The sequence below is a fragment of the Cryptomeria japonica genome, chromosome 3, assembly GCF_030272615.1.
Source record: "Cryptomeria japonica chromosome 3, Sugi_1.0, whole genome shotgun sequence".
NCBI lineage: Eukaryota > Viridiplantae > Streptophyta > Pinopsida > Cupressales > Cupressaceae > Cryptomeria > Cryptomeria japonica.
In genome coordinates this window covers 305,727,329-305,749,062 of record NC_081407.1, presented here as the reverse complement: position 1 = coordinate 305,749,062, position 21,734 = coordinate 305,727,329, and positions in this window count along the sequence as shown.

Sequence of the window (21,734 nt, the reverse complement as noted above, 5' to 3'; positions counted from 1 at the left end):
CGTCTGTGCAGGAAAAGGTGTCTATGTCAAATGTGAGCACGTTTGTGTTGTGCAGGCGCGTTTGTGCAATGTGGGCACGTCTATGTAGAGCATAGGCACATCTGTGCAGATCAGGCGCGTTTGTGCAATATGTAAGCGCGTTTGTGTCTTCTAGGTCGAATCGACATTTCTGTGATGAACATACGATGTCGATTGGATAAGCTGCTGAGAGGATACACTCAAGTAGGTCCTCTAGGGAAGACTAGGATAGCAAATAGGGCTAGGATTCACAATTCTGTGATAGAACATACGTTGCCAATTAGGAAACTACTCAAGAGGATACACTCAAGCAGAGGCCCTAGGATAGGATAGATCGAGGCACTTTGTGATGAACAGTGAGTACCAAGACATAGTACTTTGTGATGAACAGGGAGTACTAAAAGAGCAACACTCTGTGATGAACAGGGAGTGCAAAACACGTAGTACTTTGTGATGAACATGGAGTACCACTAGGATAAACAACAACACTTTGTGATGAACAGTGAGTGTCACTAGGATAGAGTATCATAAGCATTTAGGATAATAAGTAGCATTTTGTGATGAATAGGGAATGCCACTTTAACTGACACAACTGATTTGTTTGATTGCAGGAGTACCTACCTATGTTGGAGTAACGGAAGAGATTCCCATCGACTTAGAGTTTACGACCAGAGCTGACATTTGAGGATAGAGAAACTATTGAGGTTATGGGTTTGCGATTCATTTTGTATGTGCCTGAGTTTCGAGCGAACATGGGGTTGCTGACTGCACTTGCTGAGAGATGGCACTCTAAGACATGCACATTCCATTTGTCGATGAGTGAGATGATAGTAACCTTGGAGGATGTATACAGGATATTGAGGATATCGATTGATGGGGAGTTGATTCCCTATGATCGAGACAAAGATAGGGATGCCCTGAGATGAGTGTTTCAGGATCCGGGACTGGAGATGAGGGCTGGACACGTGGCTTGGGATACCATGACACAGACAGGATTAGCACTACCATCAGTACTGGTAGGAGTGATCAATGGGTTCCTCTGTCCGAATAGGGTGACACGAGGATTGGTTGTGGGCTGGGGGAGCACATTGGAGACACTAGTGACACAACATACCAAATATGCCTAGGGACCGTGCATGCTGGTGCATTTTATTATGAGCTCCATCAGTTTGTATACCATGAATTCGTAGGATTGGGCTGCAGAGTGACATTATTACAGGTATGGGCTTATGAGCATCTGCTGGTTACCCGACCGATTCATTTCAGAGGCAGGGGCCATGGGCGCAATTTTGTTCACTTATATGACATGATTACCTCGCAGTCGTGGATCAGGAGACTAGAGCACTGGCGCAGGGTCATCGATGAGATTAACACTGTGGTATGGAGGCCATACCAAGAGTGTGAGGAGTGGGAGGATGACGCAGTAGAGCTGCCATACACCTTCAGGAACAGGTATCTGATTGGGCAGATGCCTTATGTACTAGAGAGGCAGTTGGTTGACAGGGTTTGCAGGCAGTTTGGTAGGATTCAACGGATGCCACAGGGTTTCGGGATGTATGCTCGGACAGTGAGGGATTAGGCACACTTCGGGCCATTATTGTCATATGATCAAGTAGTGATGCAGCTAGTAGAGATGATTCCCTTGCCTTGGGATATGTGGCCTGAGATAGAGGATGCAGGGATGGATGCAGAGTATACTGCATATTGGGTCGAGCATCCATTTCCTCGACTGACAGATCTAGGGGAGCAGATAGATGGAGATGGCGGGGGGGATGAGGATGATGATGGATATGGTGGGGGTAGAGGCCGACGGAGGAGGTGGGGTGTGATAGGGGAGAGGAGAGTGGCTCTGTGGAGAGAGGGTGGAGAGGAGAGACGGGCTTGGGTGGTGAGAGGTTGAGGTGGATTACCTTTATAGGCATTAGTAGCACAAGGTCCCAGGCAGGTACATGGATAGGGACAGGGACAAGGACAGGGAAGGGGCAGCCACAGGTATAGGGGCATGAGCAGCCACAGGTACAGGGGGGAGAGGAGGAGGATGAGCTATTAGAGAGACCTATACTATGGGGTTGTGCCACCAGAGCAGCGGACCAGGAGCTTCTGTAGACCATCGCGGACAACGACGACCACTGGAGGGAGGGATAGGAGATAGGCGTCCAGCGGTGGGGTTATGGGTCCTCCACCACCACCAGATAGAGGGGGCAAGAGAGATGATCCTGGGGTGGGTCCTTCCAGGGCCCAGACTTCATCGAGGCCAGGCGGCTCCGAGGGAGGGAGTTCATCATAGCCTTAGAGGGCTTCCTATGTATCAGTTTTGAACCATTTTGTATTATGATGTAGACACCTTCGGGTGATTTTGTAGCCATATGATTTTGACATCATTGTATCATGATACTTATGATTTTGATATATACATGAGATGATTCATCCTTGCGGAAGCTATATGCATGTGTACCTATGTGATGCTTCTATGTGATGCTTATGATATGCTTTATGATGATGATTATGATATGGATGCAAATATGTACATGAGGAAATGCAATATTTTTGTTCTTTTATGTTTTATATGTGTTATGCATATGCAAATGTGAATGTATGAAATGCAGATGAATATGATAAGAATGTAAAATGTGCTAATATGTGTTGTGTGCAGGATGTGATGTAATTGTGATATCAATATGTATGTATGAAATGCTCAATATGTGGTAATGCAGGTGCGACTACATGAAATGCAAATAATTTTGGTGTGCCATTATACTCAGTCATGTGATAGCAGGCTACAAAGACTCGAGAAGGATGATGGAGGTCAATCAAGAAAGGGGGATGAAAGATATAAGATATGGAAGTGAAAGAGCTTCTTGTGCGTTATCATCATTGAGCTTTATTATGGCAAAATAGGTTATGACAATCGAGGCATATGTTCGACCCAGAAAGTCATTGTACCTATTTGCATGGAGATAAGACAGTCTCAAACAAGGAATGCCCTAGTTCATACTAGACTCACAGTGTCCTCATATCCTTGGACAAGTCATAGCATTACTATGAGACAATCCACAGACAACAAAAGAAAAATAGGTGATGATACCCCATCCTCGCCTTTCTAGTCAACGACATCCTGGAGATAGAATCTCTAGTCAAAGACATCCTGGAAAAGCTAAAAGACATGTCCCAAAAGATAAAATCAAAAAAGAAAACCAAGAATCGACACCAACATCCATTATAGTCCTCAAGTTTAGTGTCTCTTGTCACTTGTATAAGTCGTATTTGATTGTGGTCACAATGTTTACTTTCACAAAAAGGATAGATAGCACTAAACCATAATGTTGTCTGAGTCTATTGAAATATTTGATTTGTTGAAACTCATTGCTGCTTGTCTCATCTGAAACTGGTTGAATCCATGAAACTGATACTTTATTGCGGAGAAGATGAAACTTTATTGCGGATTGGCGATGCAAGTGTTTCTTTATTGTGGATTGTGCACAGATAGACTGAAGAAAGTTGGAAGAAATTGTACTCCTCAGAAATAGGTGATGCTCTCAGTTCCACACCCATTACTAGATGTAGGATTTGCCTTAGCCACAGATAGGAGCTGATTTATTATGGATGAAAAGGGGTGAAAATGAAAGATTATTATGGATGGCTAACCAATCTTGGGTAGATCAAGAACAAGCCATGATGGGAATGGGTATGCTTATTATGGATGAATAGGTCGTGAGTGTGTGCAAAGTGACGAGATGAAAGTGAATCTTGAAGGAGGGAGGAGCAATGCCTCTACGCATGGCACTGGTGACCTAGTTTTCACCATGGTACTTGCCCAGGGCACCACCGAAGTGGTTTTCACCGTTGGACGAAAATGTTTTTTCTGTTTTTCAATTTTTTTTGTTTTTTCAATTCTTTTTGTGTTACAAGGCGCCTGTTTGCCAGGTTTTCACCAAGTAACGATTTTTTTATTTTTATGATTTTTTTGTATTTTTGATATATTTTATTTTTTTTGTATTTTTGATATTTTTTTTTGTATTTTTAAATTAGGATACTCTGAAGAGCTATGTGTAAAACCTGCGAAGGTGCATGTTGTTGATAGGATCCTCCAAAGGTTCACCCTCTGTGGTTGAGAGCTGATATGCACCAGATCCATATACTGTTGTGATAATGTAAGGACCAAGCCAGTTTGGCTCGAACTTGCCCTTCTTCTCTCTGTCTTGCTAATTTTTAGGATTTTCTCTGAGGACCAAGTCACCTACCTCAAATGTGTGAGGCTTGACTTTATGAGTGTAGCTGCGACTCATTCGTTGTTGATAAGCCTTGAGATGATTAAAAGCAATTTCTCTTCGTTCGTCCAATAGTTCAAGTTCCTATAGGCGAGATACCCTATAGTCTTCATCACTGATAATGATTTGCAAAGAGACTCATAAAGAGGGTAACTCGATCTCAATAGGCAAGATAGCTTCAGCGCCATAGACAAGTGAATAGGGTGTAGCTCCTGTAGGTGTGCGGACGCTTGTGCGGTAGGCCCAAAGTGCAGGATTAAGTTGGATATGCCAATTGCGGCCAGCATCGTCGACTGTCTTTTTTAGGATTATAAGGATTGTTTTATTAGATACCTCAGCTTGACCATTACCTTAGGGGTAATAAGGTGTGAAAAAACGATGGGTAATATGGAAGCGGTCACAGAGTTCACAAACATCCTAATTTTTGAAGAGACCCCCGTTATCGGTGATGATGGAAATAGGAATACCGTAAAGACAAATGATATAGTTGAGAATGAATGTTGCAATTTGTTTTCCAATAACTTGTGTAAGAGGCACCGCTTCGATCCATTTTGTGAAATACTTTGTGGTAGTGATGATGAATTTATGACCATTGGAAGAAGGAGGGTGAATCTTGCCTATGAGACCGAGTCCCCATTGACAAAAGGGCCAAAGAGTCGCAATTGGTTGAAGTTCTTGCGCTGGCGCATGAATGAGGTCTCCATGAATTTGACACTGCTTACATTTCTTAACAAACTGATATGACTCTTTTTCCATATTGGGCCAGTAATATCCAGTCCTGATGAGTTTCTTGGCTAAGGTAGGACCACTATAATGTGGACCGCATATCCCTTCATGAACTTCACGTAACACAATCTGAGCTTCGTCCCCTTCTAAACATCTAATAAGAGTGCCATCTAGACCTCGACGGTATAGGATATCGGCTAAAATGACGTATCGAGATGATTGGCAAATGAAAGTGTGGTGTTGGTTATTGGATAGGTCAGGAGGAAGGGTATTATCACGAAGGTATGTGAAAATGGAACCATATAACTGGGACTTAGGACCGATGACACGTATCATTTCAATAGGAGTGATCTCATATGAGGGAACCAAAAGGTTATCCACCAAGAACTCATAGTGGGTTTCATTCTGTGGTAGATCGATTAGTGAAGAAATTGTAGCCAAGGCATCCACGGCTCAATTTTGCTCTCTTGGTATCTGCTCAAAGTCTAACTTCATGAAATGTTGTTTCAGGTCATCCACCATTCTTTTGTAAGGCATTAATTTCTCATCCTTTGTTTGGTAGTCATCAGTTGCTTGACGAATTACAAGTTGAGAGTCCCTAAAAACATGAAGTTCCTGGATCTTCCACTAAACTGCAATCCGTAATCCAGTTGTTAATGCCTTGTATTCTACTATGTTATTAGTGCAGGGAAATGATAATCGATATGATTTTGGTATGGAATCCCCTTGAGGAGTTGTGAAGAGGATGCCAGCTCCTGCCCCATGCTGTGTGTATGAGCCATCAAAGTATAGCTGCCAAGGCTTTGTGTGTGATATTGTCAAGATGGATTCATCTGAGAATTCTAAAGTTAGAGGAACATCATCTATCATGGGAGCATTTGCTAACTGATCTGCTATATCTTGTCCTTTTATTGCTTTTATGTCCACATGCTCAATGTCGAATTCACTCAAGAGCATCACCCATTTGGCTAGTCAACCAGTAAGTGTTGCTTTATTGAGAAGGTATTTCAATGGATCGATCCTTGCAACCAACTTAGTTTTATGAGTTAGCATGTAATGTCATAATTTATGTGAAGCAAAGACCACAGCGAGACACACACGCTCAATTGGTGTGTAGTTTAGCTCATATCCCACCAATGTATGACTGATATAATAGACTGCCTTTTCTTTGCCCTCAACAACTTCTTGTGCTAAGAGTGCCCCCAGTGCTGTTGAAGTAGCTGATATGTATAGTAGCAGAGGTTGATCTGGAATAGGGGGCATCAAAACTGGCGGATTTAGAAGATAATCTTTGAGTATTTGGAAAGCCTGTTGACAGTTATCATCCCATTTGAATTTGATGTTTTTATGTAGCAAGTGCTGAAAAGGATTACATTTATCTGCAAGTTGTGCTATTAATCTTCGTATGGACTGGAGTCTCACTTGCAAAGATTGAAGTTGACTGATATTTCTTGGTGGTTACATCTCTAGGATGGCCTTGACTTTTACTGGATCGGCTTCGATTCCTCTTTTTGAGACAATGAATCCCAGGAGCTTCCTGGAGGTTACTCCAAAGACACATTTTTTTGGGTTTAATCTTACTTTGTATTTTTCCAACCGATCAAAAACGACTGAAAGTATATCCAAATCTGTATCTCTGTCTATTGATTTTCTCAAGAGGTCATCAACATAATCTTCCACAGTAACAAGCATGAGATCATGAAAGATAGTAGTCATGGCTCTTTGATATGTAGCGCCTACATTTTTTAGCCCAAAGGGCATGACATTCCAATAGAAAGTTCCCCAAGGACAAGTGAATGCTATTTTGTGCTGATCCTCAGATGCGATTTTTATTTGATTATAACTAGAGAATCCATCCATCAAAGATAACATCGCATGACCTACTGTGAGACTACAATCGAATCTATGTTTGGTAATGGGAAGTCATCCTTAGGACAAGCTTTGTTGATGTCTTTGAAGTCTGTACATATTCTGATGCTACAATCTAGTTTACTGACAGGCACTAAGTTGGAGATCCATTCAGGATAATCAATTGGGCGTATGAATCCGACATCCAATAATTTTTCCAGCTCTGCCTTGACTAATAATTCCACTTGTGGATGCATCTTTCTTAATTTCTGTTTCACTGGTTTTGCCCTCACTTTAACTGTCAAATGACGCATTACCAAATCCAGATCCAATCCAAGCATATCAGCGTATGACCATGCAAAATTGATTTGTCACTTTGTGAAGAAACTTATGAATTTTGATCTTTCTGTCTCCGTCAGAGATTGTGCCAAAATGTATATGGTGAAAATGGATAACAACAATGTTGAAAGACTAAATGAATTCAACCACAAAACCCTAGCCTAACAACAACAAAGATCCACCATAACATATGAATATTACCTAAGACAATGCAAATCAAATGAAATCACAAAGATTATACCATCACATGTCCAATAGGGTTTGAATCTCCATTCTTCCTATCTCCATTGGTCTTGCTTGATATATTTGCTCTCAGATTTTATGTGCACAAGAGCTCAACAAAGAACGGAAATGTGGTTGCAAGGAGGATCGCATATGAAAGATCGAATGCGTAGTGTAGTCAATTGATCCACCAGTTAGGGTTTGATAATGAAGGAAGCATCCCCTTATATAGAAGACACTATAAGAAATGGAGGGATAAGATTGAGAGGTGTAAAAGATAAATGGTAGGCTAGGATTAGAGGGTAGGTAGAAGAAATAAGAAAATAATGAAAGGGTAGGTAGTGTATGAATTAAGAGATGAATGACATGTGTCATAGGTAGAAAAAGGTTAATGAATTAATTAAATAAATAAAGATTCATTTAATTAATAGAAGAAGTGGGATTAATTAAATAAATAAGATATTTATTTAATTTAGGAAAAAGGGTAATTTAAATAAATAAATGTATTTATTTAAATGAGAAATAAAGCTAGAAGAGGATAAATGAATTAATTAAATAAATAAAGATTTATTTTATTAATAGAAGAATTAGGCTAAAGTAATTAAATAAATAAAGTATTTATTTAATTAGACTGGACAATTTTAGGTGTCTATAGGAATAAATGCACCTTCATCTAGGATATATATTGATCCAACTTATTAGTGCCAATCTCTTTGTGATAAGATTATACGTTAATCTTTGCTTAAGCCTGAATATACTATGTATGGATAATTCTCTTTAGTCTAGTCCAATCTTCTTTGTTTCCTCTTCTTCCTCATGCTTAATAATGATAACTTATCAATGCATGAAAATTTTGATTTGGTATATATTTCTCACTTATTAGAGATTCTTGACACATATTATTTGATTCTTCTAAAATAGGTTTTCCTTCCTCTTCTTTCATGTCCATTTCTTCTAACTATTTTCTTGTTTTGATCTTGGGATCATAAGGAACTACATTATCATTGTTAGTTGACCTTGTAGATGACATTATTTATCTACAACCCTACTAAAAAACTAGAAACTCATAGCCCAATACCACTCGATCCATAAACCACTCTGTTGATAATCTTAGTGGTGCATCATTAAAGAATTCATGGGATACATTTATATCTAATCAAGTAACAATTTTCCATAATGTATCCCCTCACACTTGTAGTAGTATATATTGTGCATAAAATAATAATTTAATATGTAAAATAACTAGTAAATAGGAAACACGCATAAAACTCAATTACATAACATAATATATCTCATCTAGAGAAAATTTGAATGGGTAGAAAAATTCTAAAATTGATATATCTATAACTGTAAAGCGGAAAATCGAACCCTAGGTGTTCCCCCACTCCAAAGAGAGAGAAAGGGGGTCGCTAGGATTGACGGTTTTCACTTAGGAGAGACTTTACATTCAAAAGAGGGGTTGAAACTCACAAGATCCAATCCCACACAATGCAAGACTGAATTCTAAATGAGTTTCAAGGGTTGAGACATCAAGGATACCCTCTTTTGTAAGGAATTGTAGATAGAAGGATTGAACTAGGAGTGTATGTAAAAGTAAGAAAGATTCGCTTGTAAATGGAGATAGGGACACGGGATGAAGCTACGGACCTGAAATTAGCAGTAAAATGTCGAGACGATGCTGTCCTGCGAGTTTGAGCGAAAGTTGATGGGACGATGGCGCCCGGAGTGCACATGGTCCTCCGAAAACTCCGCGAAATGAAGGGGGATCTGTTCATCTCTGCACAAGGATTCCAGATCTTCAATTACAGCCGCGTACCTGCAACCTACACATAGAAAAGAGAGGACGATTGGGGGGTTAGGGATTAGGGGTTTGCCTTTAGGTCAAACCCCGGTTTTGGAATTAACCAAGAAATGAGAATGCTGTAAATGTAAGTGTTTGTAATGTAATCAAGTACTGATACCTTGTTGTAAGAATGTTTGTATTCTTACATGCGAAGGTGTAATGATGTTGTATGTTGTATGTTGTAGGTGATCTCCTCTTCAATGGTTGAATCCTTGTCTTGAATGCAACACCTAGCCTTGAATGGAGACTTAGAATGCTCAATTGCTTGAAGGAATGCTTGAATGCTTGAATGTTTGAATGTTTGTCTATCGCTTCCGCGTCTTGTACACATATGTTTTTCGCCCCCTTTTGGGAGGGGAAATGTAGTTTATATACTTGTCAATTAGGGTTAGGAGACTGATTTTTCCGACCTTAGGCCGACCTAGGAGCATTATTTTCCAAATTGCAAACTTGAAGACCCAATGCCCAACAAGAGACCGGGCCCAAAATAGGGCCAGGGACCAGGGCGCTGGGCGCCATGGTCCCACCTCCCGGGACAGCAGGGTGCAAGGAGGATCAAGCCAAGGTGCAGAAAGATGCAGTTTTTGATGTCGTAAATAGGTTTCGGGGTCTCCATTCAGGTTCAATGTTGCGCCGCCATCGTGAAGACCCAAATGCAGTCGAAATTGCAAATGTCACAATTTTACGACACTACAATAACATGTCAATCACTACTTAGTGTTATTAAATACAAAAACATATCATTCAAATGGTCTTATGGGTTTCTATAGTGAAAACACGACCTAATTTGTCTCATCTCTAGTCTTATACTCTATAAGAACCCTCAAAGCATTACATGCCTATTCAAACACAACAATGAGAGTGATTTCTCTACCACTTAGACCTTTTAGTTAGTTTTCTACTACCCTACATACTTCTCTAGCCTATATAAATGAGAACTCAACCATCCTATGATGGAAATGGTTGTGCGAGATAACCATCCCAGCCATATTCAATACACTCATATAGACAAGCTAAACAAACTCCACATTGACCATAAAAATTAGAAAAGATAATATAAAACTAAAACGATGTCACTAGGGATTAAATAAGGGGTCAATTATAAACTAATTTCTAGCAGTCATGAAGAAAACTAAAAAATACTTTCAAGGAAAAGATTGATATTTTTTATTTTATTAAAAAAAACCTATAGTAAATACATGAAGAGATGAGGATGACTCCTCGTGGTGAAGAATATAAAGATTATCATAAAATAATATTTAAAAAAACAATTTAATCCTATAAAAAGTTCGTAAAGTAAGATAATAAAAATATCTAGAATAAAAAATATGAAAGACTAAGAAAATTTTCTAGTGATTTTTATAATGTAAATCACTTAAACACTATATAACTATGAATGATGTATAATTATCACTAAACATTATACATATATGAATGATGCACAATGATCACTAAACATTATGTGACCATGAATGATGTATAATGACCACTAAACATTACATGACAATGAATGATGTATAATAGTCACTAAACATTACATGATTATGAATAATATATGATCACTCATTGTTCAATATATTATTTTATTTTTTAATTAGATGCTACTTTATGTGTGTAAGTTCAAAGACAAGTACATCAAATTATAAAGAGCACACCTAAATCATTGTGGACATATTCATATCTTTTTTTATATGTGCATTGCATGCCATTTGCTTTTATACTGACAACTTGCTTACTCTCACATGCATGAGTCATAATAGTTCACATGTAATTAAAAGTGGGATAAAATGTAAGGGTTAAAAATTAATCTAGGTAGAACTTTTCACCATTTGTTTTGGACTTACTTTGATCTTTTGATCCCAATACACTTTAACTAGTGTTCAAATGTCATATTTTTATTAAATAGTTAGCGTCTAACTTATATTGTATTTTATTCTAATATCTTTTATTTCTTGTTCTAGTTTAGAACGACAATAAAGATATTATAGTTAGTCCAAAACCATATCTACATTAGATCGACTCCTATTTTTAATGGTCCGAGATGTTATGCCTTCAATTGATTGTTACTCAAGTATTATACTTTATAACTCAAGCTATAAATATTTAAATTTGTGTGCTAGGGAGATGTATAAAAGATAAAACCCTAGTTCATTCTAGACATCCGCGCAATAAATTAGAACACCACATCATTTGATCATTTAGGTCTCTAAGAGCATTACAACAACATCTAAGGTCATAAGGATACAAGTGTCTTCAAACTTGTTTTAAATTATTAGATCAATCCAAGATATTGATTAAGGTGTAAGAAGGGAAACAAATTTACTTCTCATCCCTTATAGGTGCTCTTAAAAGGCAAATAAGATTATGAAGATCAAAAGTCCAAAAATCAAGGTTGTAAATCAAAGCTAAAACTACTATAAAAACGTCAAAATTGTAGGTGCATAAATCAAAACTACAGGCATCATTTTAAACTAAAATAAAGTGAAGGTCATTTCACAATCTATTAGAACTTCATAGTTTTAGTTTCAATTCTAAAAATTAGAATTAAATCAATAAGTTTGATTTACAATAAACCATCCTTTTATTACATTTGAGATTAAAGGCTCTTATCCTTTATATCAATTTTGTAGTATAAACATTAAATAATATTTTGAATGTCAATTGAAAATTAATATTTTATATTAATTAATTAACCTAAACAATTATTTATTTCTCAATTCCCTAAATAATATATTTAATTGAAAATTAATGATAAATTACCTTTCTATTCTTTATTAATGTTGTTTAGAAGTCTATTTATACCCATTTACTTTTTAATCTTAAATCTTATTATTTAAAATCAAAATATTAATATAAATTTATTTATCTCCATAAAATCACTAGGAATTTAAAATTTAATGTGATTATGAATTAAAATTTGATAAATGAAATTGTATTTAAAGATAAAGATCATGAAATGAAATATTTAATAATAAGAAATAATAGAGAAAAATTCAAAATAAATTTTTAGATAAATTCTATTTTTTTTTTATGAAACGAAACTTTATATACAATATATAATATGTTTAATATCAATAAATCAAAATATATTTAAATATAAATTTATGAGATTATATATTATATTAGCATTTAAAAATTTTTATTATATAAATAAGTTCTATTTTATCTATTAATTATTTTAAACAAAAATATTTTTCAATCAAATAAACATAAAATGGGACATTTAATCTTATATGCAAAATACATTTACACTTTTTAATATCAATTATATAATTTTTAATCGATAAATTAAAAATATTTTAATAACAATTTTGTTGATAATTGCAGAAGTGAAAAGCGCATACTTATCACTGTTCTCTCTTGTGACTTTGGACACATGTTTATACTTTTAAAGAGATATTCTGTATTATTAACAAATTATGTACACACTCATTGATGTTCTTAGTGGGGTCATAAAGGGCCTATAGTTATGTATCTAGGGTCTATAATTTTAGAGTTACCCCTTTTAAAAATTAGATCAAGACATCAAAAGATATGAGCACATCTCATTACACACATTAAAGAAACATATATCTTTTAACATTTCGTAGTTTCACAACAACCTTCTCTAGCTATATCAAAACTCTATGTCTAACTCCATTGTATCTTTTATACTCACTATTAATTCAATCATGAGGCTTAATCAATGCACAAAAATAGATTTAGTAAACTTCTACACCCCGACTTAGCAATATCTAAAGAGCTTCTTAGCACTGCCTTTTTATTTTAATTTAGATAGCACCAAACAAGTAATTTATGCAAGTACTAAAATCCTTAACAATCAAATTTCCAAACTAGAAGGGTTAAAACAATAATTCTAAGGTAAAGGGCAAAAATATTAAGATCAATCTTACACTTGTGTGATTGGTCACCTTACAAATTTCTAAGAATGACCTAGTTCAAATTTTACCATTTTATTTCTAATGCATCTCATTTTCAGCAATCTTAAGCTACAATTCTAAAGTTTTGTTTTGTTTAATTTTTTTTTTTACATATAATAAGGGAACCAGTAGGTTGTCGAGAATAGAATGAATAAAATACTAATTACAAAGGCTAATAACATAGCCAATTGTAGAAATCATAGCTTACAAGCATTGTAATACATATTTAAAAATAACATTCTAATTATAAAGCTGATTTGAGGACCAATCGGAACTACTAATAACATAGATAACAGTGGGTATTGTAACCTTTATGCACTGGATTGCATATTTACATTGAATAGACCTGTGACCAAGTTGAAATGGGAGAACTTGTTCCTTGATTCGTTTAAGTTGCTCCATAACCTTATTATTCTTCTTGCATAGCTTTTGAGACTACGGAAAAAGAAAAGCCACCTGAAGGAGTATGTTAGAGTAAAGCCTCAAAATGCCAATTTCATGGAGATAATTGTAAGAAAAAATTGCAATACATTTGTTAAGCTAGATGTGCTTAAGAATAACTCGTCTAATAGACTTTACAACCACATTATTAACAGTAATACAATTCCAAAGTTATAATAAAAACACAAAACAATTAAATATGTCAAAAATGAATACCACATTTTAAAATTCAAACCCATGCTTACAAGAATAAGACAACATTAATGACCTTCATCTAAATTGAGGCACAATTCTAAATTTCATTATACACATTTATCTCATTCATTTATTTCTATTTTCAACTTTATACATTAACCCTCAATCACAATCAACTCAATTTCCTTCTCCCAACATTAAAATACATATTTTATTTATACTCAAAACCAAATCCAAACACATATCATACTCAGCTTTGAATTCTATAACTAAAATATTATTTAATTTACCTAGATATTTATATAGATGGCATCTTTATTATAATATTACATAATTTTACTTTGGATTGCCTCACAATTTTACTTTGGATTGCCTCACAATTTGAGGATATAACATGGCATAAGTAGAGGATCTGATATTGACCATACATTTTTCAATGTGTAATGATTTTCTTTTTTAAAATTAGAGACCATATGTCAACTTACCCATTATTTTGGGTTAAAGTTGGAAATTTGATGGCGACCAAATAAATGTACCCTTAAATTGATAGCCAAATCAACGAGGATGTTTGTTTTGTTGTACTAGGTATGTAATTTTAAAGTCACAATACCCCACCCTAGGGCATTTAAAGTCACCCTATGTACCCCACTCAACTACATTATTCAAACATTCTAACAACGAACAAGAATGTCCAAAATCACCGACGCTAAAATTCAAATAGGTATAAAGTGCAATCGAAGGTCCTCATAACATTAGCCCTAAAATCCCAAAACTTTAGGACTGGTAAAATATTCCTTAAATTTTCAATGACAATTAAAAAAACACACCATGACTTTTGTTCACAAGATAAATTAATTTTTTATTGTTTTTGTAATCTTGGTATTACATGTATGAATCAAAATTGTACAAATAATTGACTTTATTCGGTTAAGAATTTGTATTGAGAGATTTATTCCATCAATGTCGTGGATGGTACAATTTTGACCTGATCTTTTTAAAGCATCACAAGCCTTATACTTAACAAAATTTGATACTTTAGGAATCATTCAATTTCACCGAAATTCAGATGAGAGTCATCTATTCTATTAAAGTTGTGTATGGTATGATTTCAACCTCAACTTTTCAAAGCACCATGTGTCTTATACTCAACAAAATTTGACACTTTACGAACCATCTAATTTCACTGAAATTTGGATCAGAGTCATCTATTCTATTAAAGTTGTGTATGGTACAATTTCAACCTCATTTTTTTAAAGCGCCTCGTGTCTTATACTCAACAAATTTTAATACTTTATGAATCATTCAACTTCACCAAAATTTGGAGTAAGAATTATTTATTCTATTAAAGTTGTCCACGATACAATTTTGGCCTCATCTTCTTAAAGCATCACAAGTCCTATACTCAACAAAACTTGATTATTTATGAACTCTTTTGTATTATTCAACTTCACCAAACAATTTAAATATTTTAGTCAAATAATATTTAAAAAACCCATGATCAAGTAGAAACTTATATTTTTTTATTGAAAAAATAAATAATCTCATTTCCTTTAATAGTTTATTAATATCTAAAATATAAAAAAAAAAAAATTGTGAAGGTCCTCGTTGAACTAATATGCTCGCGTATTCCATACCCTTACTAGACTACCATACTCACAAATTTGAACCTCTATACATATGACATCTATTCTACCCAAATCATCTAAAAAACCCAATCCACCTTTAAATTTGATACAACTCTCTTTGAAAATATAAATTATCTATTTTTTCCTGCTCATAGAAATGATATTTAAGCCTCTAAGTAAAATCTAAAATCTAGCAATTAATAGCATATATGGAGCCACAAAAACATCTTTATCATTGCATGGGCCATCCTTACGTGGAATGACGGGTGAACCACGCCCATTTTGTTGTGGTTTTAACATTATCACGGGCTATTGACATAAATTGTCAAATCAACCCCTTATCTCTAGCAAAATGTTTTTTATTGCTAAAATTAACTATTTTTTTTCTTAAAATTAAAATCATGTTGAAAAAACTCAAATTATTTGGTTCAAGAAGACACGTTAGTAAAATAATTCAAGCTCAAAAGACTAGTCTACTCACAACATAAATGACTCGCACTTTAAATAATGGAAGGCACATATATATAATATTATATTTATTTTTAAGATAGGTTATTAGTTTGTTTTAGTTTTTATTTATTCAAATATTTTACAATTTATATATTTACATGTTATGGGTACAATAGTTGGGGTGATTTGCTACCTAAATTCATATTTGTTTCTCACTTTTTTTAAGTTGAGTATATTAAAAAAGTTGACTATTGTTCATTGACTTGTACACTATAAAGTGTCTAAATTATGGTCTAGTTTCTCATATTTAAGGACAGATCTTGTGTTATTGGTTAATGTTGATGTTCTTTGATGTTCTAAATATTAATGCCACATATATAGTTTTAGGATGGAAAGTCTTATAAATATGGGACCTTAAACTTTAAGGCAATTTTCAAGATTAGAAGATTGGTTCCTTATCTATTTTATATAATCTAATCTAACAAAGGAAAAGAGCAGAAAAATGTAAAAATAGAAAACAAGTTAATAGATATTGCTTTGGAATAGAATGCCTATTCACCTACACAAGGATATTCAATACAAAGTTTACCAATCAATAGAATAAAAGTGACTACAATTATAAAAATGTACAAAATAGTAAGTAAACAACACGAGAGAGGATAATACAAACAACGATCTTTGTATTCAAAACCTAAATCATTTACACACTACATATCATAAGAGGCTTGCAAACCAACAAACATATAAGCTAAGACTACCCTAAAACATGCAATATGATTAAGTAAATAAATAAAATTGAGTAAGCAAGAATTTAGAAAGAATGAGTTTCAAAGATGAATCATACCTTCTCAAGAAAGATTATATACGAGAAGAGATATGAACAAAAAATGGGGGAAATTAAATACTCTCCAATTTGACCAAGTGAACTCTCACCATAGAAGGAATTTAACAATGGAGTCATAAAAGTAATTGCCTCCTCATAATTATTGCTATATAAGTCACATGTTTTTGATTTGCACCTCCGAGGAGTTTTATTTTTTGTAGGAGTCTTTGAGTCTTCAGTGCATTTGAGTGCAATGAATAGTTGTTGATCTTGGAGAGATACTTAGTAATCATTTAATGTTAAAAACCTTTACCATGTCCTTTTTCTTCAAATCCCCACCATATTTCCACATGGCCAAAGAACCTAATTTGTTTCTTATTTAAGGTGAAGTCTTGATATAAAGGAAACAAGATCTATCATTTAATTGCTTGCAGTTGGATTATAAAAAGTTTTTGCTAAATAAAACTAAAATGACTTCCTATTTAATCTTTAGAGGGGAGTAGTGCTATATAAGTTATGAATTTGATATTTTTGTAAAGATACATCACACCTACGAAGATATGCAAGTAAAACTATAGTTTACATAGTATTTATCTTATGAAAGCTTTTTTTTTTTAAAAACCCAACAAAAAAAGGAGTTTCAATGTGTCATTTTAGTAAGTCAACATAGTTTTAATATTCTTTACAATATCACTCCTTAATACTTGCACCGACAATGTTTTGACATATTCCAACAATATAACCTTGCAAATACAAGTTGTCTTAAAATCTTCATCATGAACATATAATATATAGCCAATCCCAAATCCATAAAGTATATGGTGTCTTTAAATCCATGTTTTGAAACCATAAGCTAATTAGGGCACCTAAATCATGCACAAAACCTAACACCCTAGAAAGCATTGTGAAATTAAACATAAAATTGGAAACATCACAAGTCCTTCTCCACCAATTGATTGCATAACATTTTGGATTAACTTATCTTTTTGAAAGATTCTTATGCATGTTATAGTTGATTGAAGACCCTCCTTGACTTTATCCTATTCCACAAAAAAAATCTTTCTTCAAGCTCTTTCTATCTAAACAACTCTTACACACCATACAATTGCCATAGTTACATTTAGCAATTTTTACAAGTCTAACTGATACTTGCAAATTACCAAATAAATATTACAAGTGACAAATTGTGCTAGCCCAAATGGGACTCTTGAATATATGGGCACACAAATAATATAAAGATAACATGATTCACAAGATATATGACACTAAATCTCAACATTCTCCCATTTGTTATGTACCTTATAAGAGCAAAAGGGAACACAAGCAACTTGTGAACTATTTGCTAAGGGTCAAGAGGTCCATAGACTAGTTGCACCATCTAAACTTCTTTATACTTACTAACTTTGGCAGAGTATATCCAAAATTCACTAGTGTTAACCTTCTCAAACATAAACATCCCATTCTCTACCATGTCATGAACAAGATCTTAAGGAAATAATGGAGTAATACCCAGTTCACTTAATCCATTTCCTACATAACCCATGAGAGAAAAGAATGCATACAGTCTTACAAAATAACCATTATGCATATATCAAAGAGACAATCTAGAAGATAACACAAGATATACCTTGGGAAAACCCTCAAACGGGAAAAACTCCACCTCCAAAAGCATCCATACTCCATCTATTATTCTGGAAATAAACAATGCATGCACTTATAGAGTTACAATGAATGCTTCTAAAACATCAAGCCTCTCCCATGCATCCTCCATGTGTCTAAGCATGAATCTACACATCCCATGTCATGCTTCACATATGCATTCCTCATAAAGACTCAATAATGACAACCCACTCAACTAGAAAACCTTAACCACTAGACATGTGCTTTCTTATACAAACATAATCTCACACAAGTACAACCAAGTGGTGAAGTAAAAGCATGTGAGCACAATACCATTAACAACATTTAATATTGGGTGCTAAATTTTAACTTTATTAATATTTCCCCAATGTGAGACCCACATTAAGTATATGTCCAAATGTTACAAACAACACATAAAGTAGTCCCAAGAATGTTTACTCCCAGTGATGCACATCCATCTAGGCCCCCCTAGGTGCACCATGTACATAATAATAAAATAAACATTATAAACAATATGCAAGGTGTGCAACATGTTAGCCCAACACAAAATAATACTAAACATCAATTATATGCTTCTTTTGTGAATATATTTTTAAGTTCTTTGATAAACTTTAATGACACTTTAACTATCACAACCAATTTGTTTTGCTCCTTAACTTATTCCAACATCCAAACATAACCTTTGAAGCCAAAATAAGTTCTTATACGAATGAGTAGCTACTAGGAATTGAGCTCTATTAATGCAAAAAAGAAGCAATAATAATGATACAATACAATGAATCGTTCTTGATGAAGGGTAAATAAATCCTAAATGAAACCCTAGGTGAGGATTGAGTTAGATTATGACATGTGTCACAATCTTATGACTTGAGAGAAAAAAACACATCACCTAATCAAGCTTAAGAATGCTAGTGTAAAAAGAGGACTTAATAATTAATAGTAAAATGCCCTTTTACTCTAATAAATAACTTTAAATCAGAAAATAATGATTCATGGGCTAATACACCATAATTAAACAAACATAGAAATTTGTAAATCATGAAGAGAATGTAGTTTTTGGATTCAATTGTGTTCAATTGATGCAAAAAAATATTGAACAATTGAATCCAAAAACTGCATTATCTTCTTATGATGGATTGTGGAAATCTCTTAGCATTGTTTGTAAATCATGTTCACTAGATAATTCAAATTTGTAACAAACATACATTCACCCTCTTCAATTATGCTCAACCAATTGATATAAAGGGACAAGGTTGGGATTGTGCCCCAAACAATTTTGGTGAAATAAACACCCCTTAATCCTTAACTTTCAATAGAAAAAATATAGCATAAACTAATATTTGTGTATTAAATAGCAAAACAAACTTTGCAATAATAAAATCCTCCATAAAAAATTGGAACTATAGAAATATTTCATCAAGCAAACAACATCGATGATTTATCAAAATTGTTACAAACATACCATCAACCTTGTCAACTTGTACTTAACCAATCAATATCAATACAAGAGATGAGGTCTGTATTGTGCCCCCAACAATATTGACAAAGTAGATACCCCTCAATCCTTGACTCTTAGCCAAAAAATATCAACATAACCTCGTGCTCTCAAATAAAATAAAATAGCAAAATTCACTCATGAATATAAAATCCTCCATAAAGAAATGTGCAACTACAAAATTTCCTACATTACTATTCTTTTTTTTTTCTACCTTTCATTCTCATGAAATAGCAAAACTCACTTGTAACTATAAAATCATCCATAAGTATTGATATTTGATAGATATTTGATGTTTATTTTAGTCTTAAAAAAAACATTAGATAGATATTTTGATATTTGAAATCATATATGTATTTAGAATAGACTTTGTAGAGGTTGATCTAAGAGACAATGCTGAAAGGGTTGCAATATTTTATAATATTTTAGAACATTATGCTTTATTTTGCTTATTTATAATTAAATACATTTTATCACCTAAACCTTTATGAAACAAAAATAAAAAATAAAAAGAAATCCTCCATTAAAAAAAATGCAACTAGAAAATTCTTCTCAAATTGCTAGGTATTATTCACAACTTTCATTCCTATAATTGCCTTGCTCAATATTAGAAAAAACAAGCAAATAACATTCCAAAACAAATCCAAACTGACGGCTCTTGTTTGCTCACCCGTTCATTCCATACAAAACCTGAAAAAAGTGATACAGAATATCAGCCCCCGTACAGTAAAATCTTAACACTGACCGCCAAGTACAGTGAAAGCTACCCAAAAGACAAAGCATATTTTATTCCCTCTTTCTTCACCCACACGCACTCGCACTCGCACTCCCTTCACGTGAATCCCGCTCCTCCCATATCTATCCCTCCTCACCGGGAACGGAACGGAATGGAACGTCCTTCCCGGGCAAATGGCGGGTCCCGCCCGAGTGCCCGGACACGGGTCGTTTGAAGACAAAAACAAAAACGCCGTTTTAATGGTTTTGGCGTGTAAAGGGAGGCCATCGCCATCATCTTCACGAGCTTCTCGCCGGCCGCACGCCGCCGGCCCGTTTCGTTCGCGCGCTTCTGCTTGTGCTTCTGGAAGTGTACGGTTTTTGGCATTAAGAAAAAGATTTGTATTTGTTTTTATTTATTTTCTACCGTTTTTCATGCTGAGGAGTGCACGCGGGTCTCGTGGTAGTGCGCTCGTGAAGGTGCTGGTGCTCGTTTTCCCATGTTGTTTTTGCATGTCCCGACACACGCTACCTGCCACCCTTTCCTCTCCTCTTCCGTATCATTCTTCCTTCCACCTTGTGACCCTCCCGTTTTCCTCTGTCCTTGTCCTTTCATATGCCTCAGCATTTCTTGCTGGAGGTACCTTATCTCATACTCCTTGGGGACTACTTCGTATTCTTTGCTGGAGGCACCTTATCTCATGTTCCTTGCGGGATGCACTTAATTGTGCTACAAAAGAGATAGGTTTGAGCAATACGGAACTACCTCATACTCTTTGCTCCTTGCGGGAGGCACCTAATTGTGCTACAAAAGAGACGTACATACCTTACCCCCTTGTGGGATTTGAACTTGCGGCCTCTCTTTCAAGAGCACAAGCTCTCCACCACTAGGCCAACTTTATACAAACCGAGAGCACAAATGATGATTGGGGTCATGGTGACTAGAAGAAGAAGAAGAAACTATTTTTACATCCACGAGGCTAAATATAGTCAATGGGACAAACCCATTCACAAATCAACTTTTGCATTTCAACTATTTTCTTATGCAACATGATGATGACAACGCCTAACTTCTCCATACAACCCTCGCTGAATAACCAGGGTGTTTCATAATTGTCACATTCTAGAATTAAAGTGTTTATTTGTTTCAACTTTACTTGGAGTGC